The following is a 13,429-nucleotide window of genomic DNA, read 5'->3' as shown; positions in this document are numbered from 1 at the left end:
TCTTATCCAGTCTACAATCCATGCACTTGTGCTGCCTTTGCATAGAAATCACAGTTAATTAAAATAGTTAATCAGATGGCGTATAATGAACAGACATGAAGAGGGGTATGAAGTTTTAAATAAATCTGACACATGAACATGGAGCTTCTATCATAAAGGAGAATATCCCAGGTTTTGTCCACATTAAAGCATCAGTCATGGCCACAGACTTGACATCTTTCCAATTGCACCCCATAGAAACCTCAGGTTCTAGGGAAAAAAAAAAACCACTTAAAATTGCAATAAACTTTCCTGAAAGCCAGCCAGGTAGATACATAGCTCCTACAAAATTTGCAATGTACACTCCTCTGGCATCTGAGAAAACCCAAGCCTTCATCTGGGTGTGCATCCGCACCTTTTTACTGTTCTTTTACAGGATAGACAAGAAATGAATTTGCTACGAGTTAATTAAAACCATAAATTCTACATTATTGCATGGGAGAGAGCCAAGTGGAAAGCAGATAGCTGACTGTCTTGCACACTGGAATCTCTAACCCATCCTACAGTAACTGTATAAACCCGGAGAGCAGCACATGCACAGAAACACAGCCTTCAAGCAAAGCCCAGATTGATCTGTGCCTGAGGCAGACTCCAGGACCTAAAGATGTACATTCCATGGAGAAAGACATGCCATTGTCCAAACATGTGCCACTATGAAGGGAGGAATTATTCATCTTAGCAAAATTGCAGGAAAGTTAGCTGAATTCTGGTGCATTCAGTGACAGAAATGTGCTGGGGAACATGCATGGTACAGCACTCCTAAAGTTTACATTTGAATTAAGAGCAATGTTAAATGTGTTCCAGGTTACTGAGGGATAGAATAGTTTATTGTATTTTGGTGTTTGTTAGGGGTTTTGTACAGAAAGAAGAGTAAACCAGGGATAGAATAGTTTATTGTATTTTGGTGTTTGTTAGGGGTTTTGTACAGAAAGAAGACTAAACCAATCTATCCACTTTTTATTAAAAAACCCCAGTACTTGGAGGGGAAAACCATTTATCAACTTTCTAGTCTTCCTCAATAGATATTATTGAAGAATTTACATGTGAAGTTCATTACATAAATTTTCCAAATTGTGTGTTAATGAAAAATTGCAGGAAAACATAAGATGAGTGCTTTAGAATTATGGAGTTACCACTATCTATATTTTCATGATTTTCATTTTATTTCAGTGATATTCAGGTACAAGATTATTCAATCATTCCTTTGTAACATTATGTTCTGCAATGAAAAACAAAAAACTGTTACATTAGGGACTTTCTTCATGCTGCGGAGTTCAAAAGTGTTTAACTGATGTGCAGTTTTGGATCAAAAGTAGCATCATCCTCCTCAGCAACTCAGAAGCTGCACATTTTTTATCAATGCTTCAGGTGAACTTGGAAAAAGTGATTACAAGAAGGTGTCTCTTATTAAAAATTGGCAATCATCAGTCACCATTAATGTTGATCTGTTTGCCCAAAGAACTTTCCTCCTTCAAAAGACAACCAACAGCACAATGCAGGTGAAGAAAAATATCAAACCAACCTCTGTAAGAAAGGGCTGAAACATCCAGATATGTAGGGGCAGAAGCATTCACCATTCCTCAGTTTTCAACATAATGTCAAGGATTTCCTCCCAGACAGGTAAATCTACCAAGATGGAGTCGCTGAACACATGCCTGGCCTAGGCTTTTTTTTTTGTATGTGTGTACAGTTTCTTCCTGGAAACAGAATTGGATTACTCTGTGAAAGGATTTAGGTGTCACATCTGTCTCTGTTTGCTGATACCTAATAAACAGAGACTCAAACTCCAGGCTTGGCATCTCTTCCAAACTGCTCTGCTTTTAGCTGTGACAATTCATGATGTGTACAGAAAGATCCAGTTCCTTTCTCAACTACCAGATCTTATGCTAATGAATGAATATAATCCAATATACTTGCTTTCAAGAAGGACAAATTAGCAGCCAAATTCCATATTCAGATTACTAAACCTGTCCTCACATGGATAATCTCATCTGCCAGGGATCAACATACTTGTCTCTCATTCAAGCACACCTAGGTTGAAAGGACAGGTGGGAGGAAAGTCCTCTTATCATTCTCAACCTCATGCACATGAGGGAATTATTAGTTCCCTACCCTTCACCAAAATGATGAAAAATGGACAGATAGCATGGTTTTCACCTGCATTTTCAGTGTGAAAATGCACCATGCAGGTCATTATTGCCTGTTGCCCTTTGGTTTTGAATCCCATGCACAACACTATTTTCCTAGAGCTTTTTGCTGCTGGCTATCATCAGCTACAAGGAGAGGAGCTGGCTGCAGTGCACAGCGTGCTGCTGCACACCAGGTGCTCCTTTTAGCCCTGCTACATCCAGCTCTTCCTGGGGAAGGATCTCAGCCAGTTCCTGAGAGTGGCACAGGACGAGTTAAGCATCAAGCAACACACATCATTCAAAGCTCCTACAGATGGCTCTTGTGACTATTCCCTTTAGTGGGGAGCATGGAACAATGCATGAGACTGCATAAAACATGTAGCCAGACCTTGGGTGAGGAATAATCATTAATTGCAGTAAAAATAGAAATATGTGAAAGTCCTTCAGCCTTTTCCTGTGTCTCCACAGCTAACTCCTTGCCTCAGCCACTTATTTTTCAGCAGCAAAGACAACGTACGAAGCACAGGAATGCCTCAGAAGGAAAACAGTCTTAATCTGTAATCCTCATCTCTTTTATCACTTCATTTCTTTCCTCCACAATTTCCCTCCCATCCTTTAGATTCATAGCAAAAATTACTTTGCTTGCCTTAATGCCATATATACATGATTACTTGAAAATTTCCAGCCTAAATACAGGCTTTCCAAAATATTAATTAATTTCTTCAACTGTCAAAAAACCTCAGTCTCTTAGCTATCCATTATCCAGTTACTAACATTAGAAACTTTTAGACATTCTCTGGTCTATATCCTTAGCGTGTTTTCAAAATAAATTTTCCCTCTTCCACTGTGCAGAGGTGTGTTACATGGTATGTCTTCTGTCTCCTTTGTTGATTTAAACCTAACTGCTAATCCATCTTGGATTACAAAAATTAGCTAGTTCTTATTCATTCTCTTTAGCAGTCCTTGAAGCCTTCTGGAACGTTTTTTGGTCTTGGATTTCTGAAGTGACTAAAAGGAAATGAAATAGTCAGATGCATTAATGACATTGTTTTACCTCAATTCTTGGGACTGTTGGGAAAGCAAATATTTCTAAGTAATATGTTTTCTCCCATGGGATTTTATGATAGTCCTCAGTACTAGCACTAACCCTTGGCACAACTGAGCCATGTTGGCAGAGGATGTGTAAAGCAGAGAATGGGATTAGAACACAGATGTTCACGTCTCTTTATATGAAGCAGTTCCGGCTGACTGGTGATATAAAATCAGTTCTAATTAATAAAAAATATGTGTTTAGTGCCATGATTGATGTTTGACCACAGCGGAGCATTTCCAGGGTATGCAGAACCTCCTCCTCAATTCTTTTCTGCTGTTACCCCACCAGGAGCACTAGCTCAGGAGTTTTCCCAAGAAGTTCTCCCATTTTTCCGAGACAGCCAGCTCACCTTCACTAGGGGCAAATCCTGCCTGACAAATCTGGAGTGATGGTAATCACTGACAAGGGAAGAGCAACAGGTCACACATGTAGACTTCTGTAGGGCCTTCAGCATAACCATGTTGTCACTCTACATCCTTCTCTGTAGAGACATGGGATTGAAGGGCAGGCTAAGGATAAGGATAAGGATGGATGGAGGGATGTGCCCAATGGCTCAATATCCAGCTGGAGGTCAGAGATGAGTGGTGTCCCTCAGGGCTGTGGTGTGTAACCAGGGCTTTTAAAGTCTTCATCAATGACAAAGAGAGATCCAGTGCACCCTCAGCAAGTTTGCTGGTGACATGGGACTGAGCAGTGCTGTTGCCACAACAGAAGGATGGGATGCCATCCAGAGGGACCTGGACAAACTTGAATAGTGAGCCCATGAGAACTGAATAAAGTTCAAAAATGAAAAGTAAAGATGCTGTATCTATGCACAAAAAGAAGAGCTCCCAAATATCTTAATCCTTCTTTCATGCTTCAGACACTTACAGCTAGAGACATGGATACTGTACATTTCCTTACACAGAGAAGATTCTCTGGTAAGCAAGAAAATAAATGGGAGAAAATAGAGAGTGCATGAAGGAGACAGAGAACTAAATAGAGATGTAAAATATTGCTGTTCAGAAGAAATAAATTGATAAATAGAAGTACATGACAAATAGGCATAACGGCCCTCAATACTGTCTGTGATTTGTTGGAGATCTCTATCATGAGCTTTCATGTATAAATAATTCAGAGCAGATTAAAGTGAGGTTCAGCAGTGGAATTAAATACTTACTGACCAGATGAGCTCATAACAGCACAAGCTTCTTTGCCTGTCTGTTAGTAATGCAGATTTCTTCATTAGTAGGGTAAAAGGCAGTCCTGAGGAAGTCCATATCTGATTGAGGGACCTCTCATAGAAGGATCTGTGGGGTCAAAGAACAAGGTTAGCACCAGATTAAAACCAACAAGCAAAATAATCTCATGCTGAACCCCACCAATATATTGCAAAGCAAGAAGGAATTTGTGAAGAAGGCATCAGTGAAACCACAGGCCCCATGGAGTTTGATTGCGGGGAGCTTGTCCTTAGTTTGATGGATGCTGTGAAGTTTACATTCTAACCTGTGCTGCTGCAGCTCTGCTCATCCTCTGCACAGGTAGAGGCAGATCTCCATATTTAAAACCCCATTAAAAAGGAATGGAACCCAACTTGTAACAGGAAGCACCTTGGTTTTCAAAACTCCTTTAATTGCATCTTGAGGAAAAGTTGTCAGCCATGCAAAATTGTGTATAGTGGTGATTCTATAAATATGTTTTAGAATAATCAATTATCTTGCGTTGAAAGGGCTGAGTACTGAAAGGGCCAGTTTTGTTTTGTATTTTTATCAATAATCAGGACAAGGGGATAGAATGCACCCTCAGTCATTTGGCAAATGACACCAAGCTGGGTTGGTGTGTTGGTCTGTTGAAGGGTAGGAAGGTTCTGCAGAGGGAAATGATGGGCCAAGATCAATTGTATGAGGTATGACCAACCTCAGTAAGGTTGTAAAGCAGTAATTGGTTTAGTGGCTGTTTTCATGGACAACAGATCAGTTTCCATATTTACTAATCTCTGTAAAAGTTCACAGAGAGTCTCTGCCCCAGCATTTACTGTGGCCACACAACAGCCAATTTGAAATTCAGTGCAACTCAGGGAACATAAACCTCAGTGGAAGATTAGAGAGATTAATACCTTGGCTCTTGGCTAGTCAGTTGCAATGTGCACTCATGAAGCACAATTAGCAGGCCCAGATGGTAACATAGCATGTTAAAGGGAAGCAGACTGCAGATGAAGCACGTGGAAATGGATAATTCAGCTCTCATGCCTCCCTGTCTTTGAAGCTGCAGCTACTGTAGCCTTAAGTATCTCTAATGGGAAGTTTTGCATCTGGTGAAGATTTATGCACAAGGCAGTTTTCCTAGAGCTACTTAAATGTGTCTGTATTTCTTCCACAGAATGCTTACTGGAGATTTCAGTTTTGCCTTTCAGTCTGAGCTGGATGCTCGAAAGCTGGGATATTTGATGGTAAAAAACCACAGAATTACTGTTTTTCATGAGGATGAATGAAACTACAGTGAAATAAAACAGATGAAAATTGGCAGGAAAGTAATGTCTGCAGATGATCCTGTTGTCCCTAAAAGTGGGATTCATACACTGTGTGCAGTGAACCAATCACACAGAGACAACTGATACAACTCTTTAGATTTTCTTCTATTAAAAGTTAAGGGGGAAATGAAGAGCCACCAGCTTTGAGAAAAAAGGTAGCAACCTAGTCTGCTTTTACAGGACAGCCTCTCATACAACAGAAAGTCAGAGGGGCTAACAATTCAGTTTGTTGTCCAAATGTTTGTCTGAAGGCTGCAAAGTGTGCACATCCTCACCACTGTTCTTTAGTGTTGCAAAACTGACACCCTGACCCTGAAAATCACCTGTTGGCCAGGTCTTGGCTGCTTGGGAGTACCTGCGTGGTACCTGCAGGGAGAGGAAATGCTTCACAGGAGTGCAGCAAAACTCACCTCTTCATCCTTACTGCTTTGCCACATCACACCGCTTGCTCAGCCCATGATCCAGGTGCAATATGAACCTGGTTAGCAGGATGAAGGTGAATGTCCCTAAATGTAAAGGCCATTAGAATGCCTGACTTCAAGCAGAGTACAAGTCAATCTTACCCTTAACTGTCATTGAGAAACAACATCCATCCAAAAAATAAGATTTCCTCCCAATGTCTTCACTTGTTCACTTGTGCCTCAAATTAAAAACTTAGAGAGATTTAATAAAGGATGGAAAATATCACACTCAATGGTAGCTGTATTTTATTTGTCTTGACATGTTAACATCTAGAGATTTCAGGATTTGCTTTACGCTAGTTTATATGAAAATATATTCTACATCATCCACAGTTCCTTTCAAACTTATGACATTTATTCAATTTAAAGCCAAAATATTTTTATGAAAAATGCACAAATAAATGCATGATTGTATCCCTTTATGAATGAAAGTCTCATTTAAACCGTAAGTATGCAGGTCTGGCAAAGTTTCTGCACCTTAATCCCATTTTCCTCTGTTCCAAGAGCTCAGCTTTTTGTTTTGCTGAATCCTCTCCAGTCATGAAAACCATATCAGAGCTTCCCCTGTCATTTCACTTCCTTCCAGTTCAAGCTGGGAAAGCACAGAGCATTTGAGATTCTAAACTCATTTGTGGACCAGCTCGCCAGCCACTTAATTTTCATTCATTACTCTCTATAATAAAGTGAAAGAGGAGACTTTAGCCTAAATTGTGATTTAAGCTTACAAACATCATTTCAGTAAAGGAATAAGACAAATAAACAAACACACACCAACGTAGAAACACTCCCAAAACCCTGCTGTGAAAGCATGGGGTAAATTGATACAAAGGTCCCTGCTTTATGAATTATCCATACAGTTATTAGATATTTTTTTCTTCACCATCCTTTTTTCTCCTCCTCATCATAGATTTACTATATTAACTATGCTGTTGACTTGCAACAGCAAAAATTCAGTGTGTTCATTGAATTCCTTTCAAGAAGCACAGAAAGACCATTTGACCCCTCTGGGAGTGGGGAGGGTTGCTGTGCTGAGAGAAGCTCAGTGCCCCTTCCAGGGAGGCAAAGAGGTCGAAGAACATTCACAGACTTTGCACGCACACTAGGATCCACAGCAGCCTGAAGGAGCAGCCAGAATCCAAAAGGGATTTTTCTCCAAAAGGAGAGGAAAAGGTGCCTCACTGCAGCAGCTGGGCACAGGGCTTGCTGCCTGCAAACACTCCTGGCTGCTACTCATGCTGTGGCAATTCCTCAGTGAGGGCTAAAGCAAGGTGAGAGGCACCAAGCAGATGCTTCAGTGCTTCCTTCAAGGTGGAGCTCCAAATAAGGGGAAGGGAGGAAAAGAAGTGTTTGGTCTTCACCCTGCAGAGAGGAAACATTATTATGTGGAGCCTTAGGAGAGAAGTAATTGCTATGCTAATAATTACTGAAGGAAACCTGACCTTACCAGATTTGCCCACCAAGAGGACCCTGCCTGTATCTTTGCTAGGATTAGACACTGTTTTGCTCTGGTTTTCAACAGATCATTAGAAGGAAGATGATTTCCAGAGCCCTTATTTTTTAAATTATTTCCCAGTTTTTTCTAAAGTTACTTCTGCTCCCCATTGCATTGGCAACCAAACATATACTGCCAGAGGTGCTCAGCACACATCAAAATGGAGAAACAACAGAGCTGGGTTTTAACTCTGGCATTCAGGAAAAAGGACAAGGAGCAGCATGGTGGAGAAAACGCTGTTCGAAATCTCCATAAAGGCACACCTTTCCAGGGGGAAAAATGTCCTCAATTGTGGATATGAGCAGTGCTCTACCATTTGCTCTTTCCCCCTGTTGTGCACTCAACCTTCAAAATTCAGCTGCCAGTTGGTGCTTTTAATTTAAAGCATGTTCATAAGTAAAGAAGTCTCCCTGCAGGTTCATTAGAGTCACAGGGTATTTGGCAAGCGTTGCAGCAAGAAGGAAATGACAAATATGCCTTTGCATCCGAACTCTCAAGCCACAAATAAATCAAACTAAACAGGCTTCCAGAATTCAAAAATCACCTCAAGTGAATACTGAGCTTTTAACAGTGATGAGAAAGTAAAAAGTGCTTTCTTTTCATGTACATGGTAGCTGCAGGTTAACTTAGCTTGCTTTTAAATGGTCCTTTCATTTCCTAGCAGCTGTATCAGCTGCCATTACCTCCTGATAGTGAGGGACAGAAGGAAGCTAAAATCACCCCCATACACTTTGTGTAAATGACTGCATTTTTGTACATCACCTTTACTGACATTAAAATATACCTGGCCACTTGTCGGGTTTTAAGCTAATAATAATAATCCTCAATCCTTTAGAAGGAAAATACATTTAACAAACTGTTTATAGCTGAGAGAATAACTTCCACTTTCACTTGATCAATCAACATTTAAGACTTCTAGGTTTTTGTTCTTTCAGCTGGCAAAACTGCTCTCAGTCACTTTTGCATTTTGTACAGACTCTGCTGCATTTCCTCAAAGCAGGGTCATAAAAATAAACAAATAAACCAATCCCACAAACAGCACACCCCCCACCCACTCAGATGCTTTCCTCACACCATTTCACTGAGATCAATTTCCTGGGTCTAGTTTTTCATACAGGTGCACAAACAGCTGTGCTGGTACAATCAAGAAAACACAGGATAAAGTGCTAAACAGTGAGGGGGCTGGGGAGGAGCAGAAGGAGATCTGGCTTCAGTGCAGCAGACAGTAATTCAGGAGTATGCAGGCAATTGTGTATGTTTATTCTAATTTCCTTCACCAACTTGCAGATCAGCAAGTTCTGGAGCTTAGTACTCCGGAAATGTTATGAAACAAAACTACTTCACCCAGCCTGAGGCAGTCCCTTGACAGAATGGGACTAATTCAAGGACTTCTAAGTTGTGCATTTAGTAACTCCCCTAGGGCCTGGCATAAACCCATCATCAGACATCTCTGAGTCATTTCATCACCTGCTTGTTTGATTTCAAAAAGGATTGATATTGCCAACGAGCAATTTTATCCTTTCCATTCCCAGGCTGTCCCTTTTGTAATTGTGACCCTCTGACAGGTGCATTTCCAATATGCATTTGATTCACATCTGACATATAAAACACAAGGGTGACATTAGCTAGTCAAACTAGTAATTCAAAGTTTATGTAAAGTTTACATAAGCTAGCTGGAAGATAAGGCAGAATCCAATTCAGGATAAGTAAAGTTGTGTGGAAAGGCAATATTGTATTTTACTTAATACAGCAACAGCAAATTAACCTTTTACCTTTTTCAGAGCAGCAAGTTTATCAAAGGCCAGTGATGGGTATTTTTGTCAAAGTTCTGGGAGTCTCAACTCAGATTCAGCATGACCCCAGTTTTACCCAGAATGGTGGTTTTGTTAAGGGTTATTCCCCTGCCTCCACCTCAATCTTTATAATTGATAAGGAAATAAATAGAGAGAAAAACAATCACTGTATCAGCACAGCTCTTATGTCAAGCACAGCGTGCCTAATACTGCAGAAGAACTTTTCCAAAAATTTCCAATTTTGATAATCCCATTTAGGATGTTAGTGAAAGAAACACATTCATGCATTTTAAGATTTTATTCTGTATTGCCAGGAAAACCAGATGTCTCAAAATGTGAATTACAATTCAGGAGAGAACCAAGAATCTATTTTTTTCTCATTATAGATTTTCATGCACATAATACTTGAATATTTTCATTGAGGATATATTTGATGAAGATCTGCTCTACAATTCTCTGTCTCATTGGGCTATTAGTGGCTTCAGCAACTGGAGCTGGAAAAAAATAACACTGCTTGCAGGGGTACCTAATCATATTCTGAGCCATGTAAACACTCATATGGGCACTATCTTTGTGCAATTTGAAATCAAATTATTTATGTAAGTAAGTAGAAGTCAGCTGAAAACCTGGGGCTGCAAATGGCCACCTTGGTGTCTGTTATTTTAAGGAAGTGGTCTCTTTCCTATGATATTTCCTGATAGCAAGATGAAGCCACGACAGACGTTAAGCACGCCATAGTGAGGGAATAGCAGTAAAGTGCCAAAAAGAGTTCATTTAAAAAATAAATTGCTTATTTGTAATCAAACAAGGCAAAGTCACAGTTTAAGCAACTGCTTTGGAATACAAAATAATGCAAACTCATAAAGTTGTCAGCACCCTGTAAAATAGAGCTCCATAACACTGTTGGGCTGCGAGTATAAACCACATAGGAGCTTCAGCCCAGGCATGCATTACACATGCATATTAGTCTCTGCCTCAAGGTAAAGCAGGAGTTTAGTACAAGGTTGGGTAGACAGCTGTATATATTTTATTTTTTTTTGGAGAAAAAGCACATAAGGTCAAAATGAAACATAACTGGGGTTAGGGTGGGAGGAGAATGGGAAGGTCACAGAAGCAGAAGACAGTCTGAGAATGTGAGGAACATGGCAGCTAAATGTAGATGACTTGGTTTATGAGCCCCAAATTATATATTTTTAAACCCTAAACAAGTGTAAATCTGCATCTGTTGGAAAGAGACCCACTAGGCAGTAAGGCCAGTTGTAGTTCAGGAGCTCAAAGGATTTCAGACATGATAGTAAATTTCTATTATGATCTCCTGCCTTCTTAGTCCTGGGACAGAAATAAGGAAACTGGTTTGTTTGCATTATTGCCATCCTGCCATTCATTTGCCTAAGGAGATGAAGGGAAAAGACAAATTCAAGGTTTTACATCAAACACTGGTTTCTGACTTGATCTAGCAGCCTGCAAGATTGGCATGTCATGCCCTTGAACAGTTTAATCTCCTTTCAGAAAAAGAATAGTAGGTCTAAAGGACTCCTTTCCTTTAGGTTTGTATGAAGTATCTGCCTGCCACAAGAAGGGGTACAATCAAGCTTAGAAACAAAAATTTAAGACCCTAAATCTTTTAATGCATACAACAAACACTTGTGTTCATAGTAGGAATAGCATCCCTTACCTGGTTTTCTGTGTCACTTTGTGAAGAGTATTTTAGCTCAGAAACAAATTTTACTTAGAGATCAATGTTATGTAATGCAAAACTGTTTAATCTTGGACCCCAGAAAAGACATTATCTGAAGCCGTGTTGCACTTGAGAGCAGTGTTAGAGACAAGTCTGAATGGTGCACCATCAAAACAGGCTCCTGAGAGGGGAATTTCAGGTTTTCTGCCTGCAGAATTAGTAAGGCAGGGGTAGAGACTGACTCCAGGTTTCCTGGCACTTTAAGTCTTGGCTCCTAACAGCCAAGGTCTGTGGAGACCATATCTCACTCCTGTCATTACCCCCATTTATCTATCCCTTGGTGCTATCCCTAGGCTTTCCCTCCCATCCCAAAATACAAAAAAAATGGAGACACCCCACATGATCATACAGTCACAATGTTTGAAACAGACATCAGGAGGTCATCCAGTCAGTCTCCTGAAGAAAGCAGTTCCAATGAGAGCAAACAGATCAAAAATTGTCCACATTTGACATCTTGAAGGATTCCCCCAGGGATTCCCTTTCAGATGAAATAGAAAGCCTGACTTTGACACTAAACTTTCCAAAATGCCACCATTCTGAAACTCCACATGGTGACAACAGGAGGACTATGATACATTTCCCAATGCCCAGAGCTCAGCCACACATTTTCTTAAAAAGGTCATTAGTGTCTGTAATTAGGCTCTTAATCTGTACTACTGAAATTAAAGCAGTTAAATTAAAGTTCCTTCAAAAGGAGAATTGAAGCCAATACAGCAAAACTTGAAACTTTCCTGTCTTCAAGGCAAGCCATTGGATCTTCACTTCAGTGGGTGCTGAGAGCAAGCACCCCCTCCTCTTTCCTACCTGCTCATCCAGATGCCTCTGAAGTAACATAAAAATCTCCTGACTCTGTTCTTGTTCCTAACACATTTAAGAAAGTTTAATGCAATTTGGTGCCTTGTTCTTCATATTTTTCTTTGCCCTTTCTGCTTCCATTCTGAAGTATTATTACATTAGACACCCTGAGAGGTCTTCACCAGAGGACAAGGCAAGAACAGGAAGATAAAATACCGGGCATTAAAGTAAATATCAGCTGTTTCTGAAAAGAACCTGGATGATTTATTTTTTTGCTTTTCAACCAACTTTTAAATTTTTTTTACAAAAGCTCTACCACTCATACTGTAGGGGTATTTTCCTCATGTCTACTCTCTTAAAGTGTCTACTTTCCACACCAGACAGCACCAAAGCCAAAGAAACACTAACCTAATTTGTGGAGAGTGGGAGGATTGGCAAAATGAGATTTATTGTGCTGTCTTCTAATGAAGAAGTAGAAAAATAAATTGCAACAACTTTTTCTCATTCACCATCCCTTTTGACTATCACAGACCAGGGGCAATGCATGTTTCACTGCCAACTTATGGATTGCAAAGACCTCAAAAATAACACTCCTTTGCACAATACCTGAACAAGTTCATTTCTTGTAGATGGCAGACTTTCTCACTTGAGGCCTTGTTGTTGTCTCCACTAATGGATTCCCTAACAAAACCTGAATTCCATTGTCTAAAAAATATCTTCATCCAGGACAGACAAATAGTAGCCCTACTGATGTCTTTGGAAAAAAATAATTACCCTGAAATATCTCTCCCATTACTCACCAGCTTTTTAATAAAGAAAGCTATTTCCATCTCTTGCTGGCATTCAGACCTTACCCCGGACTTCAAATGTAGCAGACTCCATTAAATGTCTTGCATTCCCCTAATTACACAGAAATATTTCAATGTAAATGTCTCCAAATATTGCACTGGAGCCACAGCTGCGCAGCATCCCATCAGCATCTACTTGGTATTTGTTGGAAACAGCTCCAAGTTTTCTACCACAGTTCTTCCTCCAGAGGCTGCTAACCCCACAAGAAAATAACCTGCACTGGATGTTTTGTTGCAAGAACATAAATTAAGACATTTTGCCTTTTCTGATATTTGCTTTGGAGGGCTAGGTGCTGGTGGTATTATTTTATTTATTCAGGTATTCTGCTAGTCCTTCATTACACACAACTTAAAAGTTATTCCAAGACCACATATTTTCCATGAAGCATGGGACAAACTTGTAGGGGTATATCAGAGGAGACAGCACAAAAACAAAAAACAACCAGCCCCACACTGACTCTCTCACCACTCATGACAGGACACCTAGCACACCAGGAGAAGGTTCATGTACAGAGATCACCAGTAACTGAAT

This window comes from Zonotrichia albicollis, chromosome 5 (assembly GCF_047830755.1).
Source record: "Zonotrichia albicollis isolate bZonAlb1 chromosome 5, bZonAlb1.hap1, whole genome shotgun sequence".
Lineage (NCBI taxonomy): Eukaryota > Metazoa > Chordata > Aves > Passeriformes > Passerellidae > Zonotrichia > Zonotrichia albicollis.
This window is presented reverse-complemented; position numbering follows the sequence as displayed.